General features: G+C 44.2%; 1 protein-coding gene across 7 annotated transcripts in view; it reads left to right on the top strand.

The window, feature by feature from the left end:
- FAT3 (FAT atypical cadherin 3) overlaps nucleotides 1-20,743 on the top strand; it is a 781,930-nt gene that overhangs the window by 130,193 nt on the left and 630,994 nt on the right. Inside the window, exon 1 of one of the 7 annotated variants that reach the window (XM_063951419.1) lies at nucleotides 16,662-16,943. The exons of the other annotated variants lie outside the window; for them this stretch is intronic. The gene's annotated coding sequence lies outside the window, so the exon portion shown is untranslated. Of the gene's footprint in view, nucleotides 1-16,661; nucleotides 16,944-20,743 lie in introns of those variants that run through there. 7 annotated transcript variants of the gene reach the window in all.

Below are 20,743 nucleotides of genomic sequence, written 5' to 3' on the forward strand. Positions count from 1 at the left end.
CGCTACTAGGGGGCATATCTACAGGGGCACATCTACAGGGGGCAAAACTACTGGGGGCAAAACTACTGGGGGCACAACTACAGGGGGCAAATCTACTGGGGACACATCTACTGGGGACAAATCTACTTGGGGCACAGCTACAGGGGACACAACTACAGGGGGCATAACTACTGGGGTCATAACTGTGGCCACGCCTCTTCCCTATGAAGCCACACCCCTATTTATTTATACGCGCCTTCGGCTCGCACTAACCCTGTTTTGCCTGGGGGGGAGGGCCCAAAGGAAACTTTCACCCTGGGCGCCACAAGGTCTAGAACCGGCCCTGGATGTCACAGAATACGAGGGCACAGTGTAGAACATATGATGTCACAGAATGGGAGGAGCTAATGTAAAATGCCACGGCATAAGAGCAAGGCCGTCTTTTCGTATGGGCTCAGTGGGCTCTTGCCCAAGGGCCCCAAGAGAATAAGGGCCCTAGGCTGATCGCTGAGGGTCCCCTCTTTCCAGGGGTACCAGATTTTTGAAAATCGGGTCTGGGGAACCAGAGATATCCGACTTGAAAGCAGTGGTCCCCATCCAAGCCTGTTAATTGCTCTTCCCAGCCAGATATTTCGGGTTCTGTCTGACTTTGAGTATTTCTAAGGGTATAAGCCAAAAGCTGGGACTCTCCCCTTTTAGTGGACACTGGCAGCTTGTTTCTACTATGCCCAGAACCAGAGATATCAGCCTTCAAGCAGCTGGTCCCTGCTCCAGCTCCATACGCCTAATATGCAGTTGTATATATTCATTGGTGAATTGCTCTGGCTCCTGAACTCTGACCTTAAGTCCCCAGAACCTTCTGAAAGGTGGGACTCTCTAGTATTTTATTCCATTCAAAGCTAAGAAATATATTTTCAGGAACTTGAGATATCTGCAGTCAAGCAACCTGCCCTCCCACCGTAAAATTATAAATGTTAAGCCCACTCCACTATCCACCCCTCCCCTACATATTAAACACCCCCTACCACCCTGGAATCATGTACTAGGGCTTCTTCATTCAGCCCAATGACCCCTTCTACAGTTTAGCCCCATCTGTGCAGTAAAGGAGTAATTAGCAGAAATTACTGCTTCAGGTCCTACATGCTGAGCAGAAGATAGAACACCCCCTACCGCCCGCGGGACATTAAAGCTGCTGCTGATAGCTCCTCCCACCCCTACCGCTGGAGCATGGGTAGGGGGCCCAGTGCATTGCTGTGCCCAGGGGCCTACACTGCTGTTAAGACGGCTCTGCATAAGAGGAGTCAAAATAAACCATGTGATGCCAGAGATCAGGAGAAGATTGATGTCAAAGAGTGGGGAAAGCCAATGCTGTACTTCAGTGGTGGCATTGGGGCTGGTGACAACCAGTGCAACCAGCTCCCCCCCTCGGATGTGCCACTATTGTCTTGCGATGACAGTCACAGTATGGATTTATCTGCAAAGTGATTGACAGTCAGGTACTGTCTGGTGGAGATAACGGGGAGTGTATATAAAAACGCAGGCATGTTGCTACCATTTTTGGGGGCATGCTTCGGCTCAATACAAATTCAGGCGGCTGCGGCATTCAGACATATTCACCCACTCACTGTGTACATATTCCAGCTGCAAATGCATTAGCGTACAGTCATGAATCAGGCCACAAGGCAATATGTGTGTGTAGTTTGTATGTATCTCTCATGCGCGCTGGTTTCCTCACACATTCCGAAAACATACTGTAAATCAACTGGCTTCTGACAAAAAAAAAATCCCCCTAGTGTGCATATGTGTCCATGTGGTAGGGAATATAGGGGCATGATGTATTAAGCCTGGAGAAGTGATAAAGCACCAGCCAATCATTACAGGTTCGAAAAATGACAGGAGCTGATTGGCTGGTGCGTTATCACCTTCCACTTATCACTGCTCTATCATTTCTCCAGGCTTAATACATCTGGCCCATAGATTGTAAGCTCCAGTGGGGCAGGGACTGATGTAAGTGACTGAAATATTTCCTGTGAATATACAGTACCTGGTGCTATATAAATAAATGATAATTTACTGCTTGGTCTTAGTGCAATCTTACTTTGCGGTGACTCACTAAGAGAGCGGAATGAAAAACAAACAAGTAATATATAATTTATATTCCTAGAGTAATTCTGCTCATTAATTGTTACATTTCCTTCAGCCTACACCGTAATGCAGGAACTGTGGCTTCCCGAGCAGGCCTTGTGGTTCTATAATCTTGTACTCCTCCTCCTTATTTATCATGCAGAAGCATTAAGCGTGACCTTGGCGTAATAACTTTAATAACAGCATCTCTGAAGACGTTGGATTAAACAGAGAGCTATACATCAGTCAGAGATTAGCATGGAGATAGAGCGATATTTCGTTTTATTATTAGGTTTTCAGGAATTGTTTTTATTATCTGGAAACGTGAAAAGCAATACGTTCCTAGGCCGTGGCTGCAAGTGGAGCCTTTAAACCTGATTTATGCAAAAATATCTGCATTTCATATTGTATCTTATGACTCACAAGTGAGAGTCCCTTTAAGAAGAGCTATAGATTTAAGCCTTTGAGGGTTGTGTTTGCTTCCAGGCTGGGCTTTCAGCTTCTCACCATTCTCTTATTAACAACAATGTATGTTATAGTACACCCCTCCTGTAGAATGCGTCCTGCAGAGAGCCGCCTTGCCGCTGCATATTCACATCGTTCCTGTGCCAAAAACCAACTGTTACATAGTATCAACGTTTACATACCAGGTTACAGCCTCACACATCCAGAACTGGCATTTCTACAGAGTCGGCCTTCCCGGGACACTGTAAACCGTTGAAATGTATGAAGTCAGCCCGGTTAGGTTAAAGGGCTCTTCCACCCTCAATCGACTTTAACAATTGGCTTGTACCTTACATGCCCACCTGCAAAGCATTGCTGTCTAAGGGCCTAATTCAGAGTTGATCGCAGCAGCAAATTTGTTAGCAGTTGGGCAAAACCATGTGCACTGCAGGGGGGTGAGGGGGGTGGGCAGATGTAACATGTGCAGAGAGAGTTAGATTTGGGTGGGGTGTGTTCAAACTGAAATCTAAATAGCAGTGTAAAAATAAAGCAGCCAGTATTTACCCTGCACAGAAACAAAATAACCCACCCAAATCTAACTCTCTCTGCAAATGTTATATCTGCCCCACCTGCAGTGCACATGGGGGATAATTCCAAGTTGATCGCAGCAGGAATTTTTTTATCAATTGGCCAAAACCATGTACACTGCAGGGGGAGCAGATATAACATTTGCAGAGAGAGTTAGATTTGGGGGGGTTATTTTATTTCTGTGCAGGGTAAATACTGGCTGCTTTATTTTTACACTGCAATTTAGATTGCAGATTGAACACACCACACCCAAATCTATCTCTCTCTGCACATGTTATATCTGCCTCCCCTGCAGTGCACATGGTTTTGCCCAACTGCTAACCAAATTCCTGCTGCGATCAACTTGGAATTACCCCCATGATTTTGCCCAACTGCTACCAAATTTGCTGCTGCGATCAGGTCTGAATTATCCCCTGAGTTTCATTACCTTGGGTGTTACCAACTATACAGCATGTCATATAACTGATTTGTGTCGTTTTCCAGGGCAAATATGCTTGATTATATAAAGGCATGGCTAAAGAGCACAGAGAAATGCAAGAAGGGCAGTGAAATGTATCTTGTATAAGAGCTGCGCGTATAGACATTAAAATAAAAATCTAAAGCTTGATATACGTATGTAAATATATATACATATAGGGGTATATTTACTAAAATTCGTATTTTCCCGTTTGAGGTCAAAGTTCAATCACGAATGACATCGAAAGTGTAAAGTTGCAACTTTTTGAATTTAGTACGACTAATTTACTAAGCTGTCGTATTCTGCATTTTCGGATTTACCGATGTCGATGTCATTCGTTTTTTTTGGCAGTGTTTTACGTGAGTGACTTGTAAAACACTGCCGACTTTAATACAATGAATCTCGGCCGGATCTGAGAGATCCGTGCTGGGCTTCATTGTGCACCTTTTAAAAAAATGTAATCAGTGTTAAAATCTAAAAAAAAATTGCGTGGGGTCCCCCCTCCTAAGCCAAACCAGCCTCGGCTTCTTTGAGCAGGTCCTGGTTGAAAAAATATGGGGAAAAAAAATGTCAGGGGTTCCCCCATATTTAAGCAACCAGCACCGGGCTCTGCGCCTGGTCCTGGTTCCAAAAATACAAGGGACAAAAAGCGTAGGGGTCCCCCGTATTTCTGAAACCAGCACCGGGCTCCACTAGCCAGATACATAATGCCACAGCCGGGGGACACTTTTATCTAGGTCCCTGCGGCCCTGGCATTACATAACCAACTAGTCACCCCTGGCCGGGGTACCCTGGAGGAGTGGGGACCCCTTCAATCAAGGGGTCCCCCCCCACCAGCCACCCAAGGGCCAGGGGTGAAGCCCGAGGCTGTCAACCCCATCCAAGGGCTGCGGATGGGAGGCTGATAGCCTTTTTGTCAAAAAATGAATATTGTTTTTAGTAGCAGTACTACAAGTCCCAGCAAGCCTCCCCCGCAAGCTGGTACTTGGAGAACCACAAGTACCAGCATGCGGTGGAAAACCGGGCCCGCTGGTACCTGTAGTACTACTACTAAAAAAATACCCCAATAAAAACATAAGACACACACCTTGAAAGTAAAACTTTAATGCATACATCCACACCTCCATATACACATACTTACCTTATGTTCACACGAGGGTCGGTCCTCTTCTCCCTGTAGGATCCATGGTGTACCTGTTGAAAAAATTATACTCACAAAATCCAGTGTAGATGGCTCCTCTTGTAATCCATTTTCCCCGAATGCCAGAAACCCCTCCCCTCCCAAAGGTACCAGCGGGCCCGGTTTTCCTCCGCATGCTGGTACTTGTAGTTCTCCAAGTACCAGCTTGCGGGGGAGGCTTGCTGGGACTTGTAGTACTGCTACTAAAAACAATATTCATTTTTTGACAAAAAGGCTATCAGCCTCCCATCCGCAGCCCTTGGATGGGGGGGACAGCCTCGGGCTTCACCCCTGGCCCTTGGGTGGCTGGAGGCGGGGGACCCCTTGATTGAAGGGGTCCCCACTCCTCCAGGGTACCCCGGCCAGGGGTGACTAGTTGGTTATGTAATGCCAGGGCCGCAGGGACCTAGATAAAAGTGTCCCCCGGCTGTGGCATTATGTATCTGGCTAGTGGAGCCCGGTGCTGGTTTCAGAAATACGGGGGACCCCTACGCTTTTTGTCCCCCGTATTTTTGGAACCAGGACCAGGCGCAGAGCCCGGTGCTGGTTGTTTAAATATGGGGGAACCCCTATCATTTTTTCCCCCATATTTTTTCAACCAGGGCCGGCTCAAAGAGCCCGAGGCTGGTTTTGCTTAGAAGGGGGGACCCCACGCATTTTTTTTTAAAAAAAATAACACTTTCCCATCCCCTTCCCACTGATAAACATGCACGGATCTCATAGATCCGTGCATGCCTATCCAAACACGGGGGGAAAAAGCAGGTCTGTTTTTTTTTTTAGCACTTTTTCACGAATTGTATTTCAGCACGGCAGTGTTTGGCTATTGTCGGCAGTGTTTGTGATTTGCACTTTTTAGTAAATTACCGATTTCTATCAAATTGCAGGCGTATTTGACCGATGGTGTATTGATTCGTGATTTTTTCCTAGGACTTCCAAAATATTACGAATGCCCTCATCACTGCCGAGATTTTTGCTTAGTAAATTCCCGAGATGACACTTTGAAGAAAAAACGTCATCTCGGTCAAAATCGGGACCTTAGTAAATATACCCCATAGAGAGAAAGAGAGAGAGAGTATCCCTTATCCAAAATTAAAATCCCACATTGTTGGGTCCCCTACTCAGATAATAACATATATATTATATAGATATAGAATATAATATCTATATATATATGTGTCATTATCTCAGTAGGGGACCCAAAAATGTGTGATTTTGAATTTTGGACAAGGGATACTCAACCCTGTATAATATATATATATATATCTTTTTTTTTTCTTTTTTTTTTTTTTTTAAAGTTAAGTAACCGCCATACACAATGCTCTGAGGATAAAGGCAGATATTTACATAGCAGGCATGCTCTCTAAAGACTCTTAACGGCCTGTCTGGGGCGCCCAGCAGCTGCATGAAGTCTGGTATTAGGGATTAAATTCCACAGTACTTCTTTAGACTATCCCCCATTACTACAGCGACAATGTTGTCTTTGTAACAGCACTTTACCTTGAATTTTAAATAAGGTTCATTAATGTCAATGTCTTTTAACCAGGCGTGCGAGCCCCGCTATTCAGGAGCATTTTTTTCTTCCCCTGGACGAAACTGCCATGTGTTTATATCATTCAGAAAATGTTTTGACATCCTTCTTCTCCGATTTCCTCCTTCTCTTTCATGCCCCTGCCCCTGCCCTCCAGTGGAACTGATTTTTCTCATTATGTTGGAGTACCTGCCACATCAGTCGGGCAATCTCCCTTGTGAAATATATTTGCTACCATAATTCAGATGAATACACAGCTGGTTCCTATCTATTGTTGTCTGAATTATGACACAATATACCACTGGGTGATTCCTTAGGGGATGCGTATTCTTTTATTTATTTTTTAGTTATTTTTTTTTTCTTTTCCAGACAATTTTTTTTTTTATTGGTAGATTTGCTAGATATTCCAGTACAATGTCACCGTGTATGTTTTTTTTATATACGTAGATTGGTTCCTAGTTTCTACAATAGCTCTAGAATATATGTCACACCACAAAACTTATTAGTCGTTATGTGATAATGTTTTAATTATTGTGTTTGAACAACACGTACTGTTCATATTCTTCCTTCAGCTATGGCTTCCCTCCTTCGAGTTGATCTCCATTAGACATTGCGCATAAACTTTGCACAGCGCCACCCAGAGGCGTAACTTGTCATTACCACACCCCAAAGCTAAACTCGGTAGCTAGGGATCTGGACAATGCCAAAGATCAGGGTGGGGGGCTTAGCACTATATAGAGTGGGGTTGCAGTTAAAATCTGGCTGTCGGGATCCCAGCATTCAGGATGGCAACGCCGAAATCCCGACAGCTGACAATGCCGACAGTCGGAATCCTGGTGCACCAGGGCTATTCCCACTCGTGGGTGCCCACGATACCCATAGAGTGGGAATATATCCTGTGGCCAGCGCATGGCGAGTGCAGCGAGCCCATAAGGGGACTCTTTGCGCTCACATCCCGTCCGCAGGTAAAACGTAGAGTGATATCACTGAACCCACCTCAGGCAACAGGATGCTATTGGCCTGAAAATGTTCACGGGCCTATTCTGAGAAAAGGAGGAGCTGTGCAGTGCTGTGTGGGTGTGGCCAGTGCCACTAGGGGCGTGTACATCGCTTAATGTAATACTATGGAAATTAGAATAACAAAATGGATACATTAAAAAAAAAATAGTGCATCACTTACTACCCTACTACTGTATGATTTACAAGGATAGTAAATATCACGGAGAAGGTGCACAACCTTTTATAAGGTCTTGGAAATCCTCAGTGACTTCTAATACCCATATAATGCACAAGCAATGTTATTATGTGCATAGATACCCAATACAATATTACAATTATTATCGATATTAGAAGTTGCAATGGCTTTCGGTACTGTACATACAATTTACAGTAGGATGTACATTATTGCTTGGGTATCACAGTAGCTCGCATTAAAATTGCGGAATGACGGCCAGCGTAGAGCATTTGGTTTCAAATTATCCAATGAGAATACAGTGATATTGCATGAGATTCTAAAGAACAGCCAGCAACAGCAGCTAATTTGCATTATGTTTAAAACGACCAATCAGGAAGTACAATACAGGAAATGGGGAGGGGCCCTGTTTTGACTGACGATTGCGGATGGACCTGTACTTGGCTTTTTTGTTAATGTTTAAGCAAATACGTCTTTTGCATTAAGAAAAATATATATACTCCGCACATTCCAGCTACTATATAATAGCACATACCGGTATGTATGTTTTTCTGTGGCTGCAGAAGAGAGATGGAGAAGGTAAACCAGGGCTTTCATTTAAACTACACTTAATGGGGTTATTTATCAAAGCAATTGGTGCAATTCTGGAGGAAAGAAATTACTCCATATTTATCAAGGAAAACAGACCTGTAGAAATCAATTGTGGTGTTTCTCTTGAGACATATGAAGCAATCACTTTGTCGCATGTTTGTTGGTCAGGATAAATAACCCTTCTCAAGTATCCCTTTCCGAATGTTGGAACCTCATCAATTCTCAATGAATCTAGACCTTTTTCTGAGATGTCAGTTTGGCTTGATGGGAGCACACTGGCAGCAATTCATCAAACACATGTATTTTATGTATCTGGCCACGGCAGGCTTTTATAGTCTAAATAGAGAAATGAATACTATTCCACAAATGTATAATAATATGTACTGTAATATATATTCTGCAGTGTTTTGTACTGTTTAAGTATCTGCACTTTTTTCTTGTTTTGTTTGTATTGTTTCTTCTTATGTACTTTGTAAGGTGCTGCAGACCCCTTATGGCGCCTTATCTAATAAAAATAATAATAATAATAATATAGCCTATAATATAATCTCTATCTTCAAAACACGTCATTCACTTATGAAAACCAGAAAGGCTTAATATAACTATTATAATAATAATTATTTATATAGCACATTTCTTCCAATAGGACTCAAAGCACTCAAAGATGGGAGGCAGCCATCTTGGCTGCACTCAGTTGCTAGTGCTACACATTCACATCCATCCCTGCCCTACCGGATCTAAAACTTAGAATCTGATTGGATGCTAATGGCAACAGCTCTCCTGTATAGAAGGTTTGATAAATCTGCCCCTATATTTCCTAACTTGTGCACACCAATAAGCCTACCAGTATATTTTTGGACTTTGTGGGAGAATCTGGAACACACGACAGAAATCCAGTCAAATACAGGGAGAATGCACACACTTTTTGCAGATAGAAACAGCCACAAAATGGCCGTACCTGAATTAATACCCTACATTAGGGATGGTCATCGGTGGGTTATTCATCAATGGTCACATCGATGGTACCATTGATGGATGACCTCAATAGTGTGAAGCCATCTGCAAGGTAACCATCGATGGTTTCACCCACCGATGGTTACTCCTGCTTTTGTGTGCAATGAGCTGCAGGCCAATCAAAGCCCGGGGTGGGGCTTCATGTGTGTCAGGGGGTGGGGCTAGGCTGTATGTCCTGACACCTTAGAGGAAGAATAAAAAAAAAAATCAGTAACTCCGTAACGTCGATTGCGGGAAACCATCTGGTTCTCCCCCATCGATGGTAAAAGTAGTTAACATTGGTCATAGACCATCGATGATTTCAAATCATGGATGGTCAATAGCCATCCCTACCATACATACCTCACAACACAACTATTTGGGATGATTTTGAATTGGGAGTAAAGGAAAAAGAGCAAGTAGCTATGCACCTGTGTAAAACCATGCTGGACTGCAGGTGGGGCTGACGTAACATGTGCAGAGAGATTTAGATTTGGGTGGGGTGTGTTCAAACTGAAATCTAAATTGCAGTGTAGAAATAAAGCTGCCCAGCATTCGTGGGCTACATGTAAAAGCAGCCAGTATTTACCCTGCATGCATGCATATAAATGAATGTATTTGCTCCCCTTGCAGTGCAGCATAGTTTGTCTAGATGTAGAGTTACTTGGTGTTTCTTACTTTACTCACAACTTAGAATCCGGACCATTGTGGTTTTATATGGAATACTGCACATACAGTAGTAGTACAATGTCGGTAAAATAGTTTTCCTGCTTCTATGCATAATTCTCATAAAGGGTTCTGTAACTTAAAGAGACTCTCAAAGGAAAGTCAGAGGACACCAAGTTTGTGTTTAATTACAATTTTAATTATATCAATAATCTATTGAGCCTGAACATAACGTGTAATTAAGTTGAGTCTGTATAAAAGAGGAGCAGTAAATACTGTATGCTCCTTATTTCTCTTAGGGTTACATTTATTACAGCGCAGGTTATGAAATCCTCCTTCCACACCTGATAGTGACTCTCAGTGGCGACATTTGCCGTATTCTCCCAACATTATTGAAGAGATGAGATTCAAGTAATTTCAGTTACTATTCTGTCAGAATTGCAGCCATCATTTCTTGGTATATTTTATTATTACAAGTTGAGTATCTCATATCCGGAATACTCGGGACCAGGAGCATTCCAGATATGGGATTTTTCTGGATAATGGAATACTTGGTTTGGCGGTCGTCACGGGTGATCAGCGGTCATTGTGGGGGTCCGCGGCGAGGTCAGCGGGGATCCGGCAGTCACTGCGGGGGTCCAGGAGTTTAAGCAGGGGTCTGCAGCTAGGCCAACAGGGGTCCGTCCGTCATTGTGGGGGTCTGGCATGCAATATGTGGCAAGGGAATGGCTGCAAAGCTACTTCCCCACCACCAGCCATTGGTCACAGTATTAGTGATGTTATGATGTCGCGGCACGTCATGATGTCACTACAGGTCTGAGATATTCTGGTTTTCTGAATATTCTGGATAACAGGTCTCTGGATAACAGAAACCCGACTTGTATTATCATTCAATTATTAGTCCAGGAAGCAACTTTCTACGGTTTCCCAAAATGTCACTTTTTACCATTTAAATTAAGATTAGGAAACCTATGGAACTCCATCTTGTCAGAACTCGCAAAGCATGCTGGGATTTGGAAACCCAAGAAAGTTCTAGATGAGCGATACACACTATATGGTCTACTAAGACCATGGGGGTCATTCAGACCCGATCGCACGCTTCCTTTTTTCGCAGCCGTGCGATCGGGTCTGTACTGCGCATGTGTAAGGGCTGCAATGCGCAGGCGCGTTGGCCGACGACAACGGCTATCGCCTGGCAGCGATGAAAGAACGCGTTTGCAGCATTGAACGCAAGAAGATTGACTGGAAGAGGCCATCCGGGGGGTGTCAACTCACCGTTTTCTGGGAGTGTCCTGGAAAATCCAGGCGTGCCCGGCCGTTTACAGGGTTCCTGACATCAGCTACAGCAAGGATCATCGCAGCGGCTGAGTAAGTCTTGAGCTGTGCAGAGACTGCACAATCTTTTTGCTTGTGCAGCTCTCTGCACAGTTGAACGCACCCCTGCAAAGCTCTAACCCCCTCCCCTGTAGGCGGCGATTACTTGGTCGCAACAGTACAAAAAATAGCCTGCGTGCGACCAGGTCTGAATTAGGCCCCATGTGCAGCCCTCCTTGGCCATTTGCAAGGCTCAGAATAGCTTGTGAAAAGCTGAGTGTGGTGGAGGGGGCTTGACAAAAATATATGGGAGCAATGGAGGAGATCTGATGTTGGCAATTGAGAATAACATAGGTGGCAATAAAAGAGGTATAATGCCGCCATGAGGAGATCTATGTTTGGCAATTAAGAGTATCAAGAACGGCGATGAAAGATATCAGAGGACAATGGGGGTCATTCCGACCCGATCGCTCGCTGCAGTTGTTCGCAGCGCAGCCATCGGGTCGGAACAGCGCATGCGTCGGTGCCGCCGTGTGCCGGCGCATGCCGGACGCCGAAGGCCGTCGTTCCCTTACTGTCAATCAGGCAGAGGCGGTCGATGGGCGGGAGGGGGCGCGTTCCGGCCAACGCAGGTGTGCCCAGACCAGGGGAAGCGACGAGCAACTCCCGGCCAGCCGCAGGAGTTGCGCTGGCCGGGAGATACTCAACAAGTACAAAAGCATCGTCGCTGTGCGATGCTTTTGTACCTGTGCGGGGGGGGGACAGACATGCGGGGCGGGCTAGCACAGCTATGATCAACTCAGAATGACCCCTAATGTGATATTTTGTGTAAAAGTCACACTAATACATTAATAAGACTATATACCATTTTGTAAATACTTTATTGCAGCTAATTCATGTTAGGAATTATGAAAGAAATTGATGGTTTGTGAGAAATTTCTAGTTTTTAAGGTAAAGTAACATTTAAAATAAACAGCTTATACTTTGATTAAAACATCTCTGGCTTGGCACGTGTGTGCTGTTTATGTCATATGTTCCTACATTATATCCTATCATTACTTTATTTATTATAAGCCTCCCATGTCCTGTACAGAATAAGCCAGGCCTGATTTATGAGCAGTACTAAGTGAACCAGAAGATTTGCCTTTTATTCTGTGAAATTTCAGCATCTCGGTTATCTCCAGAATCCCAGGGAATTAAAATGTCTACCACCACTGACAGCCATTCTAACATACGAGCGGAAGTGTTAAAGGTCATGGAATGGACATCAAAAATGGAGTCAACTCCGTGTTATTGCTCCGTGCATCAATCGAAGGCAGCGTCTTCCTCAGAAGCTTGCAAATATCACAATATACAACTACATCTACAATATAAACATTTTGAAGATGAGTTTTCAGTCGAGTAAATTCAGATCCTATGTGGAGTTTGTGTTTATATCTATTGCAGTCGATGCACAACGTTAGGGTTTATCTCACGGAAAATGTGACATTCTCAGAGGTAGGACTGTGTCCTCAGATGGCAAAAATAAATATACAAACCCTACGTTGTGTTGTCGACTGGTGCAGTTGTTCTGTGTGTTGTGAATTATTGATTTGAGAGTCTCAGCCATTAAACCACGGCCGGAAGCGATGCACATCGATTGGCCTTTGTGGTCACATCCTGTATATTAAAGAGCGTGATAAATTGAGTATGGGTAAATCTATTGTAATACACTATTTGATTAGTAGGCAATGAACGCGAGAAACAATGGGAGAGGCTAATGAATCTGACTGGGTTTTCTTTACACAGCAAGCTAAGGATAACTGATAATAATTCCCCAGCTATGCCGCTGTTGGTCTGTTCCTGAGCTGATTGGGAAAAAGGGAATCCAATAGATTTTGTTTAATGATGCCAGGCAGGTGAATTTGTTTGGGGGATGGAAAGCCCATTACCCCTGAGAGAGCGAACCAATAATGTATTGTTAAGGACGCCCTGTTGAACTGGTATGGATTGGTAGCCTTTGTATAACCATTTCCAAAAGCACAATATTAAATATCAGTATTTGGAACAAGAAATCACAAATTTGCAAACTAACCTCATTCTTAAGGTGTCATAGCCAGCGCCGTGGTAAGGCAGTGAGGGCATTAGCAATGGGCTACTGCTTTAAGGGGCCATCTGACCTTTGGTTGTTTTTAAGTTGACAATTTCTGTATTTAATAGCAGTAATTCCATCAGTACAGCACTTATTTACTCCAAGGTGTATTCTGTATACATAAAGCCCGTATGATACAGAGATTCTTGCATTATGGGTTTGGAGTTGAAATAAAAATGGTTTGTTATGTTGCGCAACATTTACCTTATGAGTTGTTTTTATGCTAACCTTTGGTGTGCTGTCATTGGATTAACCGGATATTAATCATATGTGAACATTACTCGTTTGTACCAATCCCTATTTCATTGGTTCTCAAATATTTTTCAACCATGACAAACTGACGACTGACATCCACATACTCGACACACAAAAACGTATAATGTATGCAAATAAATGATAATTAACCCTTATTGTGTTATTCAAATCTGCTAGACATGCGAGTAAATATATTTTTGAGCTGATGTCATCACTAATATATAAATATTCCACAATCCCAGCACCTGTCCCCGCCTTCTGTTTACACCCATCCCATACTTATGCCCCACCCCCATTCGCACCATACACTCCCAGACATTTTTCTTTACATGCAACCACACCAATAACACCTTCCACCCAAAGCACACAATCCAGGCAGCCACCCTTCAATAACCAGTGTAATTTTTACTATGGATCTGACCGCTGGGAGCATCTCCTCTCTGATCCTAAAGGAAGCCAGGGAGTGGCGGTACCCAGACTCACCTGAAAACCATGGGCTGGTGCTGTTGCCACCGGAGGGATGATGCCAGTGCAGTATCTCAGAGGCGCCCTGTATCCAGTGGAGCGGATGGGGGTAGCGCACTCTTCTCCCCTTGCTCTGCTGATTTCCTGGATTCTGGTGCATGTCCTTATGTTGTATCCGGCCTTTTACCCATCTGACATGGTTTGGTGACATTGAGGGAGATGTATCAAGCTTTGCAGAGAGATATATAGTAGAGAGAGCAAAAGTTCCAACCAATCAGCTTCTAACTGCTATTTTTCAAATACAGCCTGTAAAAAGGCCGTTAGCTGCTGCTTGGCTGGTACTTTATCTCTCTCCAAGGTTTGATACCCCCCCCGCCCATTGTGTGCGACATTGAGCTCCATTGTGCGCGACACACTTGGTTTTAACTTCACATTAAGGTGAGAACTGCTGCCCTAAATGATTATGGGGGAGATTTACTAAGCCTGAGAGAGTAATACGGCGGAGAGAGATAAAGTACCAGCCAATCAGCTCCTTACAGGTTGTGTTAAAAAAATGACAACCAGGAGCTGATTAGTTGGTAATTTCTCTCTCTCCACTTGATCACTCTCCAAGGTTTTGTACATCTGCCCCTCAAGCTGGGCACACATTGGACGATATATAATCTGCTATATAGTTACGACGCATATCTGAATGATAAATCGACCATAGTGTGTACGTTGATTGTGTGCTCCCGAGGATCGTTTGCTGGGCCATCCCATCGGGTACACTGCACGCCCAGTGGGACGATCCTGCCAACGACGGCATGCATCCTAAATACGGTCGAGCGCTATATCGTTCAGTGTGTACGGCACAACCGATATATCGTTACATCAGTCGTGCCATCGCCTAGCGTACACATCGCATAATGTGTACCCAGGTTAATTGTTTTATTAATTAAAAAAAAATACTGTAATCAATTAGCACACAGCTGCAAGGTGACTGTAAGCTTATTTATTTCAACTGATTGCCGGGTCATGGTCAGCATCTAGCCTGTTACCTTGGCCCCCCCCTTGTGTAGCGCTGGCTTTGCATGAAGCCCCCCGAGTCAGCCGGTGTTTTCATCAGTAGAGTTGTGTGAACTGTCAGCTGTTGGTCACATTTCGGCAACTGTTGTTTCTAGACATGTGTTGTCTTCATAAACACAGCACGCTGCACATAAACCCCAACCAACAGCAGTTCAGTCACTAGCAATCTTCATAAGAATCCTAAAAATGCACCACATCCCTGCCAGCTGCACACATGCACTACATCTGTACCTGCACGGCTCCAGGGTCCTGTAATACCGCAATAACAAAGTAATACGGATTAGGGTAGTAGGGGGTTACACGCGCAAACCCACTCTGCTTACACTCTACTTGTACATTCTGTAGCTGCCATCATCCACGTATCCCAGGGTAACCCAAGCTTACTACACATAGCTTCATATCCATATATCCACATTCCTGATCTAAATGCGTATCGCAGACATGTACATACTAGGCGTGCACTGCTTCTTATAAACTGGCCTTGGTAATCCGGGTGCTCGCCCACTGCACTGCAGGACTACAAGTCCCAGCATGATCTAACAGCCATCGGTTTAAACCAGTGATGGGGAACCTTTGGCACTCCAGCTGATGTTGAACTACACATCCCAGCATGCACTGCTACAGTTTTGCTATTTGTCCATACTAAAACTGTAGCAGGGCATGCTGGGATGTGTAGTTCAACAACAGCTGGAAAGCCAAAGGTTCCCCATCACTGGACTAGCTGTAGTAGTAGCTTCAGAGGGGCGTGATACATTATCCCGAAGGGCACAATACCAGCTGTTAATATCCCAACAGCAGCAACCCCCCCTCCCACCAGATTGCCGGCAGCAGGGCGAGCGCTAAGAGTCCCCCTGCAGGCTCGGTGGCCTGCTGCACTCACCACAGGATTTATTCCCAGTCTATGGGTGTCTTGGAAACCCACGAGTGGGAATAGCCCTGGTGCACCGGGATTCTGGCTGGCGGGATTGTCGGCTGTCGGGATTCCTGCGTCGGTATCCTGACCGCCAGGATCCCGACAGCCGGCATTTGAGCTACATCCCATTCAGAGTCCATGGTTTATAGAAATAGTTTATATTCTGTCATATTTACAAACATGGACTCACATATATAGACACATACAAACATTGCATGTGCTTATGTGCGTGTGTGTCTATCTATCTATCTATCTATCTATCTATCTATCTATCTATCTATCTATCTATCTATCTATCGATCTCTATATACATAATAGATATATAGCAGTCTTAGGTAACTTGGTGTTCTTCAGCTGTTGGCACAATCTGCAAAATACTGCCCTGTGTTGAAGGCTGGCGTGCTGGGACTTATGGTTCCACAGCAATGGAAGACACTAGGATGCCTGACTCATGTATGTAGTACAGAAAGGAGTCAGGGTCTCAGTACGCAGTGGGGGGGGGGGGGGGGGGCACACCATTCCCCCCCCTAACTTCTGCCTGGAAGCTGAGAGCTCCTGGATGGGGCTGCCTGTGAGCGCACTGACAGTATTGTTCCTGGGCTGATTCCCTATGTATGTCACATCACAGCACTAACCTCCACATCCCCTCCTCCCTCCTCCCCTCCCCCTCCTCCAGCATTTTCTTCCCCCATCTCCAAGTCACATTTTTTTTCCTCCCTGGCTGGCTGGGAAAGGTGATGGCAACTTTTTAAACTGCTGATTTTCTCCAACAAGTTCTCTCAGCTCTAGAGAACACTACAGCCTACTGGATATAATTATATATGTGTATATATATTTTATTTAAATATATAAATATGCCTTAAGTAAACTGTTATAAAATCCTAAGTGAGCTGGCTGGGATTTCTCCTGGTTACCTTGGCAGCGTATACTCTCCCATACTGGGGAATGGAGCAGGAGGGTTGCACTTGTTATACTGTGTGCTTTTGGGGAGAACACTGCGGACCATAGAGGATGTGTGTGGCAGCCGGGCAGACAGTTCATTAAGCTCCAATACAAAGGTAAGAACTCTGCCTTGTGTGTCTATGCCGGGAAGCTGCTGGTTTACTGTTTATTCTGAATGGACAAATGCAGAGTGTGTTATACACTGTATATTGTAATCAGCAATGGAGATACAAAGCATCACACAGTGTGTTACTTTCTGATGTTACAACTGGACACTTTGTGTGAGTGAGTGTGTGTGTGTACATATTTATACAAATATATATATAGAGAGATATATACTTGTATATTAATGTAATGTGTGTGTTTTTAACACACACACACACACACACACACACACACACACACACACACACACACACACACACACACACACGTATGATAGATACATACAGTATGTTGTGTACAGTATGTGTGTGTATTTTCCTGTTGCAAATTTGTAGCTGTATAATATGATGTTACTCTCAGTAATTGTTACAAGTCAGCACACCGTAGAGTATACATACGTTATATTAGGGTGTTTACGTGCAGCTTTTATCACTCTTGTGACCGTACCTAGATTGTGTGACATTGTATATGCACATAGGCATAGGAAGGCAGAGTACTAGTTTTTTATTTCTTTACCTATATATTAGCAGATTTATGAAGCCTGGTGAAGTGATAAAGTGGAAGGTGATAAAGTACCGGGCAATCAGCTCCTAACTGTCATTTTTTTCAAACCCAGCCTGTAACATGGCAGTTAGAAGCTGATTGGCTGGTGTGTTATCACCTTCCACTTTATCACTTCCCAAGGCTTAGTAAATCTGCCTCTTAGTTCCTAATTATTCATGTATGTGTGTATGTCTGTGGGGGGGGGGGGGGGGTAAATATCTGTTTCTTTGCTTCTGGTACCCAGCTGGCAGCGAGAAGCGGTCATTATAAACTGCGAGAACTTTACAGTGTTCCGACTGTCTGTGTTGGAGTAGTAGGAGGCACATGGGTCCATGACGTGTTCCACTGTGTCCTTCTATGTCTATGTGAGGACCGTAGGATGCAGTCATAGTGTGATGTTAGGTCTCCTCCTCAGCTCAAGAAGCTCTCATGCTGCTATTGTAGCTGATATTATATGTTATATAGTAAACTCACACCAGCCTCCGCAGGGAACTTTGCCACCTGACGTTCACTTTACCAAATGCCCCAGTACACAATATGTACCAATGTCTCTATGGGGAAATATATCAAATCTTGGAGAGAGATAAAGCATCAGCCAATCAGCTCCTGAATTAATATTTCAAACCCAACCTGTAACATGTCAGCTGATTAGCTGGTACTTTATCTTTCTCCTAAGCTAAGTACATAGACCCCTATGTTTGAAAACGGACAGACACTGTAATTTATTTGTCTCCGCTTTATCTCTCTCCAAAGTTTGATACACATCCCTCTACACTTATGTGGCGGAATCATCTAATTCCTCTCACATATTCATTGTGCGGTGATTTGTCTATATGTTGTGGTATTATTATCATTTTTTTTTTATAAGCGTAAAGCGCTACGGAATATGCTGGTGCCATATATAAATAAATGTTAATAAATCAGTGATTTAGTCATATCCTACACTGAACCAATAACCATGAAAAGGCAGCCTATCACCTCAATAGCAATCAAGGACATCACTTAGGCATTCAATGGGGCTGCCATTTTGTGACCCACACCACTGTTCACGTGAATGCAGCCTGCCGGTTCAGTAGGAACTAGTTATATCACTGAGGCCTAATGTGAACCTTTTTAATTGTCCCAACACTGACTTATAAAAACCTCTATCGTCCTAGGTATGCAGGCATAACCTATACCAGTGATGGCTAACCTTGACACTCCAGCTGTTGTTGAACTACACATCCCAGCATGCCCTGCTACAATTTTGCTATTTGGCCATGCTAAAACTGATGCAGGGCATGCTGGGATGTGTAGTTCAACAACAGCTGGAGTGTCAAGGTTAGCCATCACTGACCTATACACACATTCACACCTCTACAAAATAACTGACACGCACAACCAAATTGCCAAATTGCCAAAAACAAGGTCAGCTTTTATTGAATGACAAAAGGGGGGTATGGTGGCCAGGAAGGGATGGCCTATTTTAGCATTATTTTCGAATATATTTGTAACCCAAAACCAATAAAACTTATATAGTAACCCTGATCAACTAAATTAACATAAACTAGGGAGGGCCCAACTTCAGCCCAGCCTCCGTTTACAACTCGAAAAGGGGGGGGGGGTGACACGGCCTCACGGGAATCAACACAGTAAAGGTGGTGGCCACTGCCCACCCTTACCCAACTTAAGATGCCTTGCTGACTCTACTCTAGGTAAAAAGAGGGCCCCACTTGGACCAATGGTGCCCGGTAATCATCATGGGGCCATTACCCTTCTACAACTGTTCACTGGTTCAAGACAGCTCAGGGATCCCCTCAACAAATAACCAATGTCCATAATCTTACGCATCCCACCCTGAAAGCTGACACCCAAAACAACTTAGGGATGGGCAATGATCTTTCTGAAAAGAGACCGCCGAACCCAAACATTGACATATCAAACCCTTAATACCACCTACTCCTACTAAAACCACTCCTATTGGCTGACGTTACAGCTCAGCAACAAGACCTGCCCATCTGTCATGTGCTATGAATCAGCATCCCCAGTACTTGAGTTTTATGACACTATGGCATATAAAAGCCTCTCACACAGGGTCTCCCACCTTCCTCTGTGGTCTTCATAATGTGTCATTTTAGAGGTCTGATTGGAACATGAGCATGTATGGTTTCAAGTTCAGGTCTTGGGATATGTGAGTGGAATTTTGGGGCATATGGGGCCTGATTCAGATGAAGTTGTCAGTGCAGCACATTCCGCAAAGTACAATGTGCAGTACGGGTCTGTGTCAGTCACTCTACAACATCAGACTGTCAGTGATGCTGTTTGCGGGGCGGCGACGGGCTCTGATTCTCCAAATGGAGACATGTCGCCGATGTTGTGGGGGGAGGGACAGGCTAGGATCTCTGTCAGAGGACAGAGAATTCCTGACCTCTAGTTAGGACTTGCGGCAGCCATCTTGTCCCCATGGCTCATGCAGTTGGCGGTTGGAGTTGAGGAAGATCCAATACTGCGTCCTTGGGCGCAATCCGGATCAGTAATGCAGCAAGAGGCGTGACGCCCCCTGCTGCATTACCATATTAGTGCTATCACTGCTGCTTTCCTGTAATCAGCAGCAATAGCATCTCCAACCACATATGAATCAAGTCCATTGGTATATTAGGTCAGGAAGGGTGAATTTGGGGCAAGTGCTGATCTGAGGTCACGTGAGGTCAATTTGTATTAATTGTGGGTCTAAGTTCATGATGGGGAAGTTTGTTGCAGTCGTGTTGTCTGTGCGGCACATGTGAGGCTGCAAGGGCATTTTGAGGGCATTTTAGGATGAGCGATGTGCATTTTCTTAATATGATTAAGGGTTATATGTTTTGAAAGTTAGAGAGGGCTGTCCATCACTAGTGTAGGTAACGGGTATAGAGCATCTATACATTAGAGAGAGGGAGTGGTGGCAGCCCAGCAGCCCGGTATTCAAAATAGGGGTGTGACGCATGGCCACGCCCCTATTCTGCAAGACCACTCCACTCCCCATACCATGAGGCTATGCTACACCTTCGATGTACGTACAAAGTCCTCCTTCTGTCGGGGGGTATGCAAAACTTGGCCTACATTTGCTAAATTGCTATTTCCTCCATAATGACAACATATTTGAATGTTAACAAATTATATATATATATATATATATATATATATTATGGGTTTTTTTTTTGTACAATCTCATGTTCTCCAAATACATTTT

This window comes from Pseudophryne corroboree, chromosome 2, assembly GCF_028390025.1.
Source record: "Pseudophryne corroboree isolate aPseCor3 chromosome 2, aPseCor3.hap2, whole genome shotgun sequence".
Taxonomy (NCBI): domain Eukaryota; kingdom Metazoa; phylum Chordata; class Amphibia; order Anura; family Myobatrachidae; genus Pseudophryne; species Pseudophryne corroboree.